This window comes from Aotus nancymaae, unplaced genomic scaffold (genome assembly GCF_030222135.1).
Source record: "Aotus nancymaae isolate 86718 unplaced genomic scaffold, 86718_ANA_hifiasm-v0.15.2.pri h1tg000029l, whole genome shotgun sequence".
Taxonomy (NCBI): Eukaryota; Metazoa; Chordata; class Mammalia; order Primates; family Aotidae; genus Aotus; species Aotus nancymaae.
This window is the reverse complement of record NW_026988442.1, coordinates 65,385,554-65,402,214: the sequence shown is the minus strand read 5'-3', so window position 1 is coordinate 65,402,214 and position 16,661 is coordinate 65,385,554. Positions and strand designations below refer to the sequence as shown.

Below are 16,661 nucleotides of genomic sequence, written 5' to 3'. Positions count from 1 at the left end.
GGCCACTGCCCACCCCTAGGTTGCCTGCTGTCCCTCCTAGAGAGAGGTGGATGGCTGTGACATTCCAGGGAGGACAAAGGGAGGGGTGAGGGGGCAAAGACGCCCTTCTAAAGTCCCACCCGGGAAAGACATTCCCCTACGCCCCCGAGGCGCTCTAAGGCTACAGCCTTCGACCGAGCCAAGCGTCCTCCCTTCGCCCCGCCTCCCACGCCCCGCCTCCCTTCGGCTCGGGGAAGGGGCGTGGTGCCGCCGGCGCTCTCTGATTGGCTGCCGCGTCAGGGTTCCACGCAGCGATTGTGCCGTGGGCGGCCGCCGGCGCCTGAGCGCAAGGTGGGGAACCGGCGTTGGGAGCTGCTGCTGGAAGTCGGCGCGGGTTAGCCGTCACACGCAGCAAGCGCGGGCGGCGGCCGGGCGCAAAGTTGCGAGCAGAGTCCCTAGTCTAAGCCTTTCTGTCGCCCTCCGGCACCGCCAGTACCACGGACTCCACCCTGCCGCGGCCCCTCGGCGACGCGATGCAGCTGCCACTCGACCAGCTGGGTTCAGGTACCGCGAGGCACCCAAGCTTCGGGCACGCGCCCTCGCAGCCCTTTGAGGCCGTCGTGCCACCATACCGGGGGCCTGGGAGGGGGGTGTGGACTGGGGCCCGCCGCCCCTGGAAGGGAGGGGAAGACAAGCCTGTCCCAGTGACCTCTCGCTCCCGCCGGCCTCCTCCCTGCCTCCGCGGCGTGCGCCCCAGACCCCCATCCGCTGCTCAGGCCCGGGGTGGTCCGGGCGTTGGTGCCGGCGACAGCCCCGGGGAGGGTCTTCATATAGACTTGAGGGTGTGCGTGCTGGTCCCTGCCCTCCGCCGCAGCGGGGCTGGGACTCGGCGGTTGGGTCCCTTCGGGTGCACAGGCTGGGATGTAGACGGAGCGGAAGGCTGTGCTCTGGAGAGGCCGGCGTGGTGGTGTCTGCCCGGCGGGTGGCTCTGAACGACCCCCGGAAAGGCTGATGCGTGGGTCCAGGTGTGAACGGTGCACTAGAGATGGCGTCGATGGGTGCGAGGGGCACAGAGAAGCTTAAGTGCTACTGCACTTTGGGGACAGTTTGCATTGGAATGTGGTTTAAGGGAGACAGAGGCAACAGTTTCGGGGAAGGCAGAGGTTATGAAAAAAAAGTGAGAGGGAGTTTGTCCCCAGGATTCTAGCTGGGAAAGTTGCAGCCTTGTAGATAGAAGCAGCCACCCTTACCTCCTGGCCCAACCCTCAAAAAAGCACTTGGCAGTGTTCAGGGAAGGGTGGCATTTAAATGAGGCCAATTGAGTTTGACGGTTAAAGGGCCTAAGGATTACTGAGAAATCAACAATATTGTGACGGGAAATGCAGCGCCATTTTTATTCAGCAAAGAAAGCTTGGAAGTATTTTGTTGGGAGAATTCAGCATAAAATTAAAGGAAGTTGTTGATGCCGGGTGTGGGAGGTAGAGTTAGGTGATTGCTCTAGCCCCAAGCTAAAGGTAGTTGACTTTGGAAATTTCGCTTACAATTATTTGTGGCGTACTTAACCTAGAAGTAAGTGTTTGCACTTTACAAGGGATACTGGTTCACCGTCCTTAGCTGGAATGTGCGCATGTTGTTTAGTCTTAGGGGATTTCATTTATAATACAGATTCTCTCTTATCCTGACTGCTTTTCCTAGCAGCAAGCTGGAAACCTGACATTAGGGTACAGGCTGCCTTGCGCTTTACTCTTTTAAATAAACTTATGTGGAACGAGTGTCAAATAAAAAATAATTAAATAAAAAAAATAAATAATTCTGCCTTCTGTTGAAATCTCTTATTGCTGTCATCCCCACCTATCTTTAACAGCAGTTATAATGTGTATCCTGCGAATAAAGTATTGGTAGTGAAATTAATCGTGTATTTGAAGAAAATACTATTCTCTGTTTATTAATAAATTGATCAGAATTTAGTGTTTTTCATCTTCTCATCCCTGTGGAAGATCATTGCTGTTTTCCACCCTGACATGCAGTGTAGCATGTCACACTTCTGATTTAAACAGGCTGCTGCCAGTGCATCAGCAAATGCAGGGTAGGTGTCTGTAAAAAAAAACATATTGCTGATGAGGAGCAAGGGAGATAGCCATATACATTTATTACATTTCTTTTAGGGAGACCGGCATGTGTTCACATTCTCTCTTTCTCTTTCCCCTTTCTTTCCTTTCTCAGAACCCCGTGTCTGCCATAGGCTTACCCCTCTCTCCCATGCGAAAATATTTTCTTTGTTATGCTAATAATACCTTTTAATTTATATAATGCTTATAACTTTTTGAAAGTGATTTAATTACTATGAAATCATAGTAATGATTTATTTAAACATCTCAGCAACCAGAGAAAGTTCTTTTCAGTACAGAAATAATCAGGAGAATCACGGGAAGGAGACAGGACTTAAAACTTTTTGACATGTTTTTCTTTGTTTAGCTGAAGGTCTTGAGTTTGTAGCTTGGGACTACCATAAATTTGTACAGCCACGTATAGCCCTAATCTGTGTAGTACAGTTATGTACTGCATAGTGCCAGTGAGGTCCTCAGAGCTCATACATGATTTTGGTCCCAGGGATTATAAGGGAGCTGAAAAATTCCCATTGCCTAGTGAAGCTGTAGTATTCATAATTTCTTAGTTACTCATGTTTTTGTGGTGATGCTGGTGTAAACAAACTTACTGTGCAGCCAGTCCTGTAAAAAGTGTAGCATATGCAATTATGTACAGTACATAATACTTGATAACGTTAAATACATTATTGGTTTGTGTATTTTCTACCCATTTTATCATTGTTTTAGTGTGTACTTCTGTTGATTAAAAAGAAAAGTTAACTATAAAACAGCCTGAGGCGGATCTTTCAGGAAATATTCCAGAAGAAAGCACTGTCATAATAGCAGGTGACAACTACATGCGTGTTATTGCCCCTGAAAACCTTTCAGTGGGACGAGATTGAAGGTGGTAGACAGCGATGTGCATGATCTGGACCCTGTGTAGGCCTAGGCTGGTGGGTGTTTGTGTCTTAGTTTTTAACAAAAAGTTTTAAAATTAAAAATAGAACAAAGCTTATAGAATTAGGATATAAGGAAATAATATTTTGTACAGATGTACAATGTGTGTTTTAAGGTAAGTGCAATTATAGAAGAGTTTAAAAGTTTGTAAGATAAAAAAAGTTACAGTAAGCCAAGGTTAACTGAAGAAAGAAGAACTTTTCAGTGTAGCCTAAGTGTAAAGTCCGTATAAAGTCAATAGTGGTGTACAGCAATATCTTAGACCTTAACATTCGTTCACCACCCACTTACCCACAACAACTTTTAGTCCTGCAGTCTCTGTTCATGGTGAGCACCCTATATAGGTATACCATTTTTTATCTTTTATGCTGTATTTTTACAGTACCTTTTCTATGTTTAGATACACACATACTATAGTATTCATTACAGTAAGCTGCTGTATAGGTCTGTAACCTAGGAGTAATAGACTGTACCATCTAGGCGCATGTGTAGTAGGCTAGACTGTCTAGGTTAGTATAAGTCCACTGTGATATCCACAGTGAATTACCTAATGATGCATTTTTAAGAATGTACCCCCATTATTAAGCAACACATGAGTATATTTACAGTTGTTTTCCATTTGAGCAAGTCTTGAGAATATTTGATTAATACCACATAAGCCTTAACTTTTCATACTGATAATTGTTTCTTTGAAGCACCTAAGAATTGACTTCCTTGTTGATGAAGTTCTTGAAATAACTAAAAACTCATATTGTAAAATTGGATGAATAAAATCATTTAGCTATCATTTTAAAATTGAGCATTTTAGAGAACATGGGACATTTTTATAATGTAAATAGTCCAGGTTGAGAAAAAGCTTAGGAATTTGTTGTAATCAAATAGTGTGAGTCGGCAGGAAAAAGGCAAATCAGGAAATGAAAAGTGCAAAAATACAACTTATAAGTATGTTAATTTGGTATGTGCAAATTAGCAGTGTTTTGAAAAATTAGAAAATTATAGAAGTAGTTGTTTAATGTCAGATGAAGAAAAGCACTTCAGTGTAACAAAAACAGTTAACTTTTTACTAGAGTAAGTATAGAATTTATGAGATGATAGAAATTATTGATCCGTATGGAATGTAAGAACGTGCCTTGCGGGGCCAGGTAGCAGAAGGGAGGGAGTGTTTTGCAATAAGGCTGAGGCCGGGGAAGGAAAAGGAGCAAAAGATCTTGCCGTTGACTCCTGTATTGTTTAATCATTACTGAAAATTCCAGAGTGACCTTGAGGTAGCCATAGTATTTGTTCAGTAGGCCTTAAATATTAGTAAAAGATCTATTACCAAGTGAGGTTACACCATGCTGTAAGATAGGAAGTATCTAGCATCTGAGGTTTGCCTTTGTAGGCCTTGCTTTCCAGATGATTTTATTTCTAGGGTAATGTTTAGTAGGTGATTTTGATTAAAGGAAAATATGGAGAGAACGTTTTGAGGAAGGAATTGGACTAAGGGAGAGCTGTGCCATGAAAAGGGCCAGATGTTCGATTTAGAAGACACCAGATATCATTGAACTTATTTGTGTTTTTTGTTAGTTTCTGATGTGCTGATGTTCAGTTCATCTGTAACTTGAAAAGTAAGGTGGGTTGGGTGAGGTGGCTCACGCCTGTTATCCCAGCACTTTGGGAAGCTGGGGGAGGTGAATCACCTGAGGTCAGGAGTTCAAAACCAGCCTGACCAAAATGGTGAAACCCTGTCTTTACTAGAAATACAAAAATTAGCTAGGCATGGTGGTGCATGCCTGTAATCCCAGCTACTCAGGAGGCTGAGGCAGGAGAATCGCCTGAACCCGGGAGGCGGAGGTTGCAGTGAGCGGATTGCATTCCGGCCTGGGCAACAGGAGTGAAACTCTGTCTCGTGATCGGGGAGGTGGGGAAGTAAGGCAGAATGAATCAAGTATTTTGTAACATTTTTGCTGTTTGTGAGCGGATTCATTTTTTTTTAATAATGTAAATATGTTTGACATTTTTGCATTTTCAATTTCATTTGTGTTTACACAAGTGTATTATGTACACTAATAGGGAACTGAATTTTTTTCATCTGATTTAGAAGGTAATACATGTTTATGGTATAAAATTTATAAAATAAAACTGTATAACTATGAAAGTTTAAAAATCACTCATTTTCCTTCACTCCAGGGAAAACTTCTGCTAATTTTTTTAGAATGTGTGTGTATATTGAAACAGAATTAGAGTCACACTGAATATAAAGTTTTTGTAACACAGCCACCATATCATGAGGAATCTTGGGGCACATAAAGATGCCTTGTGTCGGTGCTTGAACCTACAGGCCCAGCTAAAGTCTCAGGTGACAGCCAGCATTCACCATCTGACATGTGAGTGAGTGAGCCTTTAGATAATACCAGTCACTGGCTACTGGTAAATAGAGAAGTAATGAAGTGTCCATGCTGATCCATGTCCAAATTGCAGATTCCAGAGCAAATGAAATGTTAGTGTTTTCAGCCACCAAATTCAAGGGTACTTTTTAGGTCATTAGAGTATACATTTGGCAATCATATATTTTAAAGCAATTGTAATTGAAGTATAACATATATAGAGAAATGCATAGATCTTAAGTGTGCAGTTTGATCAATTGTGACAAACGTGTACATGTATATAACTCATACTGTGTAACCCTTGTAAAGGTGAACATGGTACACCAGAGTAAACAAGGTGTAGGTATTAGATGATGAGTCAAAGAGATTGGGAGGCTTTTGGTTTAAGAAAAATATGATAGGAAGCCATCGAATTTTTAGAAATACACTTTGTATTTTAGAAGAGTTTTAAATTTACAGAAAGTTGTGAAAATAGTAGAGAGAGTTTCCAAATAACTTACATCCAGTTTTCCTATTGTTACCTTGTTACATTAGTGTGGTCATTTGTCACAATTAGTGAAGTAATATTGATACATTATTATTGACTAAATTCTACACATGATTGATTTCTTTAGTTTTTACTTAAGGTGTGTATCAGTTAGCTGCCATAACAAAATTCCATAGACTGAGTAGATTAAACAAACGAAATTTGTTTTCACAGATCTGGAGGTGGAAAGTCTGAGATCGGGTGCCAGGATGGTTGGGTTCCAATGAGGAGTCTCTTCCTCACTTGCACACGGCACAGTCCCCTTTCCTAGGTGTGTTCTCACTGGAAGAGAGAAACAACAAGCTCTCTGTGTCTCTTTATAAGAACACTAATCCCATCAGACCAGGGCCCTGCCCTCATGACTTCATCTAATGCTGGTTACCTCCCAAACACCCTAGCTCCAGATGCTATTACATTCGCGGTTAAAGCTTCAACATAAGAGGATTCTGGGGAGGCCACAAACATTCAGTTTATAACAAGGTCCTTTTTGTGTTCCTGGATCTTATGCAGGTTACCGTATTACATTTAGTCATTGTGTCTCCTTAGCTTCCTTTAGACTGTGGGAGTTTCTCAGACTTTCTTTTTTGGTGACCTTGTCAGGTTTGAGGACTACTGGTCACGTATTTTGTAGAATGCCCCTCAAGTGGGATTTATCAAATGTGTTTCTCATAATACGTCTGGGTTTATGGATGCCTGAGAGGAAGACCAAAAAGATGAAGTGTCCTTTTCATCACATCATACAAAGGAAAGGGTGTGTACTTTCAATGTGACTGATCACTGTTGATGTTGATTTGGTCACCTGACTGAGATAGTGAAGCAGGATAATTTCCCTGAACCCTTTGCTGGTGGGAATTGGGGTGTGGGTGCTGGAAGTAGCTGGCCACTCAGGCGCTGGCAGGGGCAGACTCCACTCACTAGAACCCCCTGTGCTCAACCCATGGTGGGAGGGAACATGCAGGTAAGCATGTGCAGGAGCTGGGGTGAGTGCTTTTGGGTGCCAGGAGGAGCAAAACTCTGTGCAGGCCCTGAGGCCCCAGAAGGAGTGTTACTATCGGTGCTCTTTTAGCTTTGCCGCCCATGGACAGTTTAAGTGTTAACAGCTCAGTGGAAGGTAAGTGTGACAGCCTTTTACACCAGCCTGGAAGAGAAATGGCTGTCGGAATATGAGAAAGGGTGGATATGAAAGATACTCCTTTCGACTGTGTTAAGTTTCAGATGCTGACTAGAATTTGAAGTAGAAATGTGAAGAACATCGAAGATGTGAATCTGAAGTTCAGGGAATAGGGCAGGACTCAAGATTCTATTTGGAGGTTGCACATTTTATCTTTAAATAATTCCATTATATTTTTCAGAGTAAGAATTTCATTTGATAGAATAAAGAGCCTATGGTACTTTGAGTAGCATGATAAGAAAAATTTTAATCAAAAAATTTTTTTCCTGAAAGCATTGCGAATAAAAATAAGAGTAAAATATAGGTGATTTTTATCAGAATCAGTGACCTGTCTATCTGACCTGAGTCCCAGCTGATATAGCCAGTTGACAGTAGAAAATTTAGAATTTGATTTGCATGTTTTAAAGCTATTGAGAAGAAGAAGTAGACATTTTAATTTCTCCCCCCCCCGCCCATAAGGAACCATGTGAGTATGTTTTTGAGCCTTACCTTTTTTTTCTTCTTAGTGGGAAACCAGTCAGAAGTGGGAGGCCACTGAACGAACTGTATACTGTGTAGCTGCCAGCTTCTGCTTTCTCGAGGCAGAACGCTGGCCCTCAGTGCCTCTTTCTGCTTCCCCTTGTTCAGACCACTGAGGGCTGCCACTGTCCTGTCTGACTCCTGTTGTGGTGAGCAATATAGGGAGGCTGGAGGATTGATATTATTTGGCTCCATATTTTAGAAAAATATTTGGTAGTTACATAAAGTACGTCTAGTTTGACCAGTACCACTTATAACTTTAAATTATTGTACAGAAATTGATCCTTTATTATTTAGAAAATATACTTTAAAGTTAATAATACTGAGAGAATTCATGATTCTTTACTTTTGCCTTCCCTGTCCTTTAGTTCTTTATTTATTTTTAGAGCTTTTGTACTTGCTCATCTTCCCTTTCCTGGGGAGTTGATTTTAAAAATTAGATTTGCAAGAGCTTATCCTTTTAGAGGATGATGAAAACCACTTGTACTTGAACTTAAGGAATTTTTTTTTTTAAGTTCCCTGTGTGTCCTTTTCAGATCACATCCCAGAGAGGAGAGACTTCTGCAATATTGTGTTAACCATTTCCTTTCTTTCTTCAAGTGTTATCCACAAATGTATATGTGTATGTGGTAATAAGCATGAAATTTGCCATCTTAACCATCTTTAAGTGGGTAGTTCAGTAGCGATGAGTGTATTCACAACATTGAGTATTAGATCTCTACTTTTTCATCTTACAGAACTGAAACTGTATATTAATTAATAAACTCTCTATTTCCCCCAGGCCCAGCAGCTGGCCTTTTGTTTCTATGAATTTGACTATTTTAGATACTTCATATAAGTAGAAACTTACAGCATTTGTCTTTTTGTGAGTGGCATATCTGAGTTAGCACGTCTTCAGGGTTAATCCATGTTGTCACATATGATATATGTTATATGACTCATAAAAGCCAGAATTTCTTTTCTGTTGAAAAGCTGAATAATGTTCCATTTATAAAGTTCTTAATATTCATGTGACTGAATTTATAACATTCATATTTGCAGTGTTTTTATACCTAGTTTAGGAAATTCTTCTGTATCCTGAGATCATAAAGATAGCCTCCTATATTTTTAAGAAATATTTTTTCTTTGTTTTAAAACAAGATTAAATTTACAGGAAAGTTATCAGTACAATTCAGATAACATTTGCTTTTCCCTGAACCATTTGATAATAAGTTGCTGACTTGATGACTCATTGCTTCCAAATATTTTAGTGGCATTTCCTAAGGACATTCTTCTGTGTAATATCAAAATGACCATCAAAATTAGAAAATTAATACATTTCTATCATCACATCTTCAATTTTATTCAAGCTTTACTGGTTATCTCATCAAATTCTGTTTAACAACAGAATCTAGTTTGGAATTACAGGTTGCATTTGGTTCTAAACTCACCTCAGTTTCCTTACATCTAGACCACTCCCTTTATTGAATTGAGATGTATTCCTTCCTCTTCTATTTTCTGGAAGGGATTGTATAAAACCAGTGTTAATTGTTTCTAAAAAATTTGATAGAATTCTTCAGTAAAACCATCTGGGCCAAGTTTTTTTGTTTTTTTTTTCTTTTGGGTGGAGGGGGTGGGGGATGGAGTTTTGCTCTTGTTGCCCAGGCTGGAGTGCAATGGCACGACCTTGGCTCATTGCAGCCTCCACCTCCTGGGTTCAAGGATTCTCCTGCCTCAGCCTCCTGAGTAGCTGGGATTACAGGCACCCGCTACCACACCCAGCTAATATTTTGTATTTTGAGTAGAGAAGGGTTTCACCATGTTTGCCAGAGTGGTCTTGAATTCCTGACCTCAGGTGATCCACCTGCCTCGGCCTCCCAAAGTGCTGGAATTACAGGTATGAGCCACCTCACCTCACTGGCCTAGAGATGTTTATGGGATTTTAAATTACAAAGCCAGTTTTCTTAACAGTTATAGGGCTATTTAAATTCATATTGGATGAGTTGTTGTAGTTTGTGTTTTTTCTGGAATTGGTGCATTTCATCTAAGAAATTCCATTTTAGCTAATCTATGTGCAGTTTTATTCTTCTTTACCTTGTATAGACATATTTTCAATGAAAAGATAATATACATATATTTATAAAAATAAATGCACATTTTATATTTGTATCATGTAATTTTATATCTGTATCATATACTTTGGATCAAGCTCTAGATGCAGCCAAGATCTCAGGGGCAGGCTATATTCAGCACTGATGGGAGACTCAGTGACCTGCAGAGTCTGTGTCTCTACACACTTCAGAGTTTGCTCTGCATGAGTCTCTGACCATACAAATAGCTATACTGTGGCTATATTGTGCTGACACCTCATTCTATTTTAATTTTTTTCATGACTTATTATTCAAAATAATGTGATACAGTGCAAATCAGATTTGCTGTGGTCCCTGACCTCAGGTTGCTTAGAGTCTCTGTAGGGCTTGCAGAGAAGTAACCAGGAAATCAGAAATCAGTGTGGTCAGTGTTGTGATGAGGAGGCAACAGGTCCTCATGAGAACACAGAGAAGAGGTATCTCTTTTATTCTCTGCATCTCTGGTACCTAGTGCAGTACCTTGCACATAGTAGGTTCTCATTAAGTCTTTGTTGAATGAATGAATAAACTCAGAACTGGGTGATCACAAGGTCACTTTTGGAGAGGACTTGTGTCTGAGCCAAGTTAGTGATATCTATGGGCAGTAGATGAGTGGAGGGAATTCTCTCATGTGGATGCAATAATATGCAATGTTGTAGAAGAACAGAAAGCTAAGCAATCTAAATAGTTGTCTAAAGCTGTCTATTTGCAAGTGGGGAGTGGTTTCCACAAGTCATTGCAGACTGAAGGCTAAGAAGAAATAACTCTGACCAAAGTATGTATTGGGCAAGGTTAGCTAAGAACCAGAATTGATTTTTATGAATTAGCATTTTGGTTCTGGCTGTTGTGTTTACTATTACTAGGTTTAGTTTCTAACATGTCTTAAAAATAATGCTCTCCAAATGAATAAGAAGTATTTTTTTGTGAAGCATGGTACAGTTTTCTCTGGCTCTTACCTACTAGTCTTATTCATACTATCTTTGCTTTAAAACAATACTTTTTTATGCTCTAAATATATCTGTGATAAATCATGAGTTTACCACTAATAATGGTGGGTCATATTGTTGTGTTTTCATATGCCAGGTACTGTATTGAGACCCTGCCATGAGTTATTTCATTTAATGTGGACAGTGGCCTGTCTGTAAGAAAACTAAACCTAGAGCTCCCATTTTACAGAAGTGGCAACTAAGGTTTGGGGAAGTTAAATTGTGTGTACCCAAGGTCACTTAGGTAAGCCTGGGACTCACATTTGAATCTAAGTCTGTCTGACTTCATTTAACCACTGAGCTATGTGTGCTCTTTCCAATGTTTCATGTCTTTTTATTAAACAAAAAAGGCCCAGGATTTAGTTTTACTTTTGTATATATCCTTAGAAAGTTTATCAGTTAAGTAGGGAAAGAGTTTGTAGTGAAGTAACATGTTAAGACTCTACTAAAAGCAAATTACAGAAACCTGCTTTAAACTAGCCAGCATGGCTGGATGCAGATGCTCCAACAATAATTACTGTGCTCTTCCTTTCTGTGTCTCCTCCTTTCTCACCTTCCTCTTTCCTTCTCCCTCTTTATCCCACTGCCCCACTCCCTCTCTCATTCTGCTTTTCTTAGGGTGTTGGCCCATTCTCTCTTGTCACACAAAAGCAGCCCCAGTTGAAACCAGCTCCACCTGTGATCCTAGGAAGAGAAAGCATCTTCTCTGGGAGCTCTCCAGAAATGCCCTGGGGAATACTCTTGGTCATGGGGACTGGAGCTGTGAGAGGACTTTGTGAACTATATGGAATGTAGCTGTTGGGGTGACAACATGTCCATACTTCATCTTGATAAGACATGTCATTTGATGGTTGAAAGCTATAATTATTTAAAGATAATGCACAATATATTTTACTAGCTTTATCAAGATATAGTTCACATACCATAGGACTCACCCATTTAAAGTGTACAGTTCAATGGTTTTAATATATTCACAGTTGTACAGCTATCACCACTGTCTAATCTGTAATATTTCCATCACAAAAAGAAACCTTGTACCCATTCACAGTCACTCCATATTTTTTCCAAATCTCTCAGCCTTACGCAACCACTCATCTACTTTCTGTCTCTATAGATTTGCCTATTCTAGACAGTTTATGTAAGTGCAGTCAGATGACTTGTGGTCTTTTGTGTCTGACTTCTTTTGCATGTTTTCAAGGTTTATCTGTCTTTGCATATCATCATGCATTTTTTATTATTTGCCAAATATTATTCCATTATATGGATATGCCACATTTTATTTGTCTGTCTGTTGTTGATGGACATTTGGGTTGTTTTCACATTTTTGCAATTATGAATAATGCTGCTGTGAACATTTGTGTAGAAGCTTTTGTGTAGATTTGTTTTTACTTCTTCTGTGTGTATACCTAGGAGTGGAATTGCTGGCTCATATGATAACTATAGCTAACATTTTGAGGAAGTGTCTTCCAAAGTGACTGTATCATTTTACATTCTCACCAGCAATGTGTGAGGGTTCCAGTTTCTTTACATTCTTGTCAACCGTTACTGTCTTTTTGATTATAGGCATCTTGGTGGGTGTGAAGCGGTATAATGCATATTTTATAAAAGGCTGTTTTGTTTGTTAAATAATGGCCTGTTTACTTGTCGTCTTACCTTGTATTGGAGCTTTCCCAGTGGATTCTGAACCTGCTCCTCCTCAGTCCAGCCAGCCAGGTAGGCAGACCATGCTGATCAAAGGATCAGAAGTATATGTTTACTTTTCTTTTTCTTTATAAATTTTATTATTTACAAATCTAGACAGGGATTATTCTTATTTTCATATTAAGAAACAGGTTATAAATGCCAGAAGTTACTTGGTTGAAGATGGAACAGGGATTCGTATTTAGGATTTATTAGGTGGTAGAGAGCTGCTTGCTTCAGATCTGCAGTGTCAGCCTACTTTGACATGATAGGTGGCATTCATATGACACACATTCCCACTCGTGTTCACCGTGTTCTATGTGGTTCCCAGCAAACGAGTTGTATCTCTGCTGCTTTTTTCTTAGAAATGTGAGGGCAAGAGTAATGTCTTAGGAATAATCTTGATTATTCCTGAATGATTGTTCATGAACTTGACTATTTTAATTTTTATTAGTATAAATTACTTACAGCACACCAAAAACTGAGCTGCTTTTTTATGGTTCACAATGGTTGCTTCTAACTACTTTACTATGGCAACGTTCATTATCAGCCCTGTAGCGCTATTTAACATTCACCTTGGCATCAGTATAAAATGTGATACTGTCATGCACAGACAGACAGTCTTCTATCGGTGGCTTTCTCCCTAGCCCTAGGGCAGTCTGTATATCCAGACTCCATATTGAGTCTTGCCTCCTCAGCACAACGTAAGAGAATCTATGTTGATCACACCTTATGCGAAAATCTATGTTGATCTCTTGCCACCCATTTGCCACATATCACTGTATAACTTGAAAGTCAAGAACTTGTGATTTAGAATTGTTCAGATCATGCTTAATATTTTCATGGCATCAAGCAATAGCAAGAAGAGATTACACATATCAGTAGTATGCTCTAAATATGGAAGTAATATGGTGATCTCCGTAAGATAAAACAGGAGCTTGCAGGTATTTAACAACACATATTATTTTAAGCTGATAATATGCCAGAAATAGGTGCTGGGGGATACAATGAACAGACTGGATAAATATCTCTGTCCTTATAAAATGTACATCCCAGTGATTAATGATTTACTATGAGATCATTTATAATGTGTAACAACCAGGTAAAAAATCTATTGTGATTTTTTTGGTAGCAGTGTCTGAAAGCTTTGAAATTCTAAAAAAGAAAATAGGGGAATTAAAAATGTTTAAATTGGTGCATTTAGATAGTATATTATGTAAGTGACTATTTGCTAAGTATCCCAAAGGTAGGCTATTAGAGATCCCAATTTCATCATTAAAAGTAAATACTGTTTATATTGACCTTATCCTTATCAAAAAGTGTACTATTATAGTCACAGGCCATGCAATCTCAAAATCAACAACATTCATATAAATTGCTAAGTTGATATTATATCAAATAGAAATCTCATGATAATGAGACAGGCCAGTAGTTGAATTTTTCAGTTTTTTAGAAGCATAATTTGAAGACTTGTAAAATTAATAGGAGAGTTGAAATTGAAATTTATTTTTAAATATCAGACAGGTAATGTACTGATGTAAAAAGGTTTAAGGAAGGAGATTTGGAATCTTGTAAAATTAATAGGACAGTTGAAATTGACCTTTATTTTTAAACATCAGACTGGTAATGTGCTGATGTTGTAAAAAGGTTCACACTCAGGTTTGAGTGTGGAAACCCAATCGTCACACTTAGGAATTAAAAAAGAATTAAAATAGACTTAAAAAAAATGCACATGGGTACTTTTTAACCAGTAGTACCAGGCACCTGGAAATGAATGCTTTCAAGTGAAATAAGAAAAGATCACAGTTCTTATTTAGGCTTATGCTTCTGATAGGCATAGCAGGAATGAATGAATGAATAAATGAATGAATGAATTTTATTAGCATATATAATAAATAAGTAAAGAACTTTACAAGATAATTTTAGATAGTGATAAGTACCATAACATCAGTAAAATGGGGCCTATGATAAGTGAATTAAATATTCGCTTGAATAAGTAATACATTTCTAAACTTATTGTGGCCATAGGGCTCCTGATTCAGTCCCCTCACCACCAGCTTCTCACCAGGGGATGCTTCTGTAGATTGTGCTGTCTGGGAAGCTTTTGAAGATGTTATTTGAGTTGAGATATGAATGGTGAAGTATCTGTGTGCATTCCAGGTATGGAGGTGGGAAAGCGTTGGCTTTGGGGTGGAAATGAGTTTAGTGTGTTGGAGACAGTCAGTATGAAATATTGGAATGTATCCAGAGAAGAAATAATGGTAGATGAGGCCAGAGAGTTGGAAAGGGCCTTGATCTTTTAGGGCGGAATAAGGAGTTAGGATGTCATTTTAATGATGGCAGCAAGTCTGTAGAGTGTTCTAGGTCTGGGGATTGATGGCCTCATGACTGTGGCTACTGTGTAGTGACTGACTGGTAGAGGCAGAAGAGGAAATGGGGACCTTTCAGAGCTGTTGTCTGGGTAAGAAGCCATAGTAGCTGTATAGATGGAGCCTGGGCCAGCTTTGGCAATATACTTTGCAGACAGAGCTAAGAACTTAAGTGTGGATTCTATGTGGAAGGCAGGAGATGAATAGTCAAGAGTTGATTTCTAGGTTTTAGTTGAACAACTGAATGTGTGATGCTTCAATTACTGAGATGGGGAAAATTGGAGGAGAAGTTGGTGGTGAGGAGAATCAGAAGATACCTTTTGGCCACAATTGGTTTTAGATACTTATTAGATAGTCAAATGAGGTGGTTTAGTGGGCAGTGGAATAAATGTCTGTAGTTCAGTGAGGAGGTCAAGATTAAAATGACAAAGGTAGGTGTCAGCAACATAGAGCTGACTTCAAAGCCGCGAGACTGGATGAACTCCCTATAAAGGGAGGGGCTAAGTTTACTTCCTTAAATTGAGGAAGTTGGACAGGATGGTGTTTAAGGTCCCGTCTTTTCCAAAAAGTTAAATGTTTATTGAATTTCAGAGAGTCTCTATAAGAAACTTGAAGTGATGGAATTTTTTTGTAAAATGCTTTACCTTCTTTTAAATCATGAAAGGGATGAATGGGAAGAAATACAGACATTTAAGTATTTGACATCTGTATTTATTCTGAAATTGCTTGTCCACAAAGCATGATATGTAACTGTGATCAGATATCCTTCTGAAAGTGAGAAAATCTCCTTCATTTTGTAAGGTTTCAGTTAAACCTGATTGGTGGTCAATGTGAACTTATTTTTATCAAAAAAATTTAAACAGCTTTATTGAGGAGTCAAGTGACACCCAAGCTGCACATATTAGAAGTGTAAAATTAGATGTTTTCACATAGGTATGCAGCCATAGAGTTGTCACCACTAGAGATAATAGATGTACTTGTCATCCCAATAGTTTCCTGTACCCTTCCGTACTGTCTCCCTCCTGCCTCTGATCCACAGGCAACCACTGATAAGCTTCTCATAGCTGTAGATTAGTTTTCATTTTCTAACTTATATAAATAGAATCATACAGTAGGTATTCTTTTTTTTCTGGCTTTTTTCATTCAACATGATTATTTTGAGACTCATCCATGGTGTTTTTTGTGTCAGTAGTTCTTTTCCTTTTATTTCCTAAGTAATACCCTGTGGTATGGATATACCAGATTCATTTTTGCAATCATAATGAAGTTAGACTACCTTCTTTTTCCCTTCAGTGGGTCTCCTGATTTGCGGCTATTGTTTGTAACCCTGAAATTTTGAGACAAGTCTCAGTTAATTTAGAAAGTTTATTTTGCCAAGTTTGAGGATGCACGCTCCTGAGACAGTGTCAGGAAGTCCTGATGACATGTGCCCAGGGTGGTCAGGACACAGCTTAGTTTTACACATTTTAGGGAGACGTGAGACATCAGCCAACATATGTAAGAAGTACAATGGTTGTGTCCGGAAAGGCAGGACAACTTGAAGCAAAGACAGGAAGGAGACTTGAAGCTGGAAGGAGCTTCTGGGTCACAGATAGGTGAGAGAGAGGAATGCTTGCATTCTTTGAGTTTTTGATTAGCCTTTCCAAAGGAGGCAATCAGCTATGCATCTGTCTCAGTGACAGGCAGGTTGTCCCTAAGCAGTTCCCAGCTTGGCTTTTCCCTTTAGCTTAATGATTTATGGGCCCCAAGATTTATTTTCCTTTCACACACTTAAGAGACTAAACATGTGCGTACATATACACACAGAGACACACTCCAAACTCTCTTCATAGAAGGGCTTCCTTGTTCTTGTATTCATCTCCCTTCATCCTGTTCACGGATGAGCTTCCTGGTTTTCATTTACCAGAGCAAGC

At 39.6% G+C, this 16,661-nt stretch overlaps 1 long non-coding RNA gene and 1 pseudogene across 2 annotated transcripts in view; one reads left to right on the top strand and one right to left on the bottom strand.

Moving 5' to 3' along the window:
- The first annotated feature begins 337 nt into the window (after positions 1 to 337).
- Positions 338 to 16,661, top strand: part of LOC105732768 (uncharacterized) — a 73,670-nt gene continuing 57,346 nt past the window's right edge. For both annotated transcript variants that reach the window (XR_010344605.1, XR_010344604.1), the window contains exon 1: positions 338 to 543. This is a non-coding gene — a long non-coding RNA (uncharacterized LOC105732768). The remainder of the gene's footprint in view (positions 544 to 16,661) is intronic.
- On the bottom strand, positions 13,993 to 14,086 carry LOC135277151 (small nucleolar RNA U13; annotated as a pseudogene).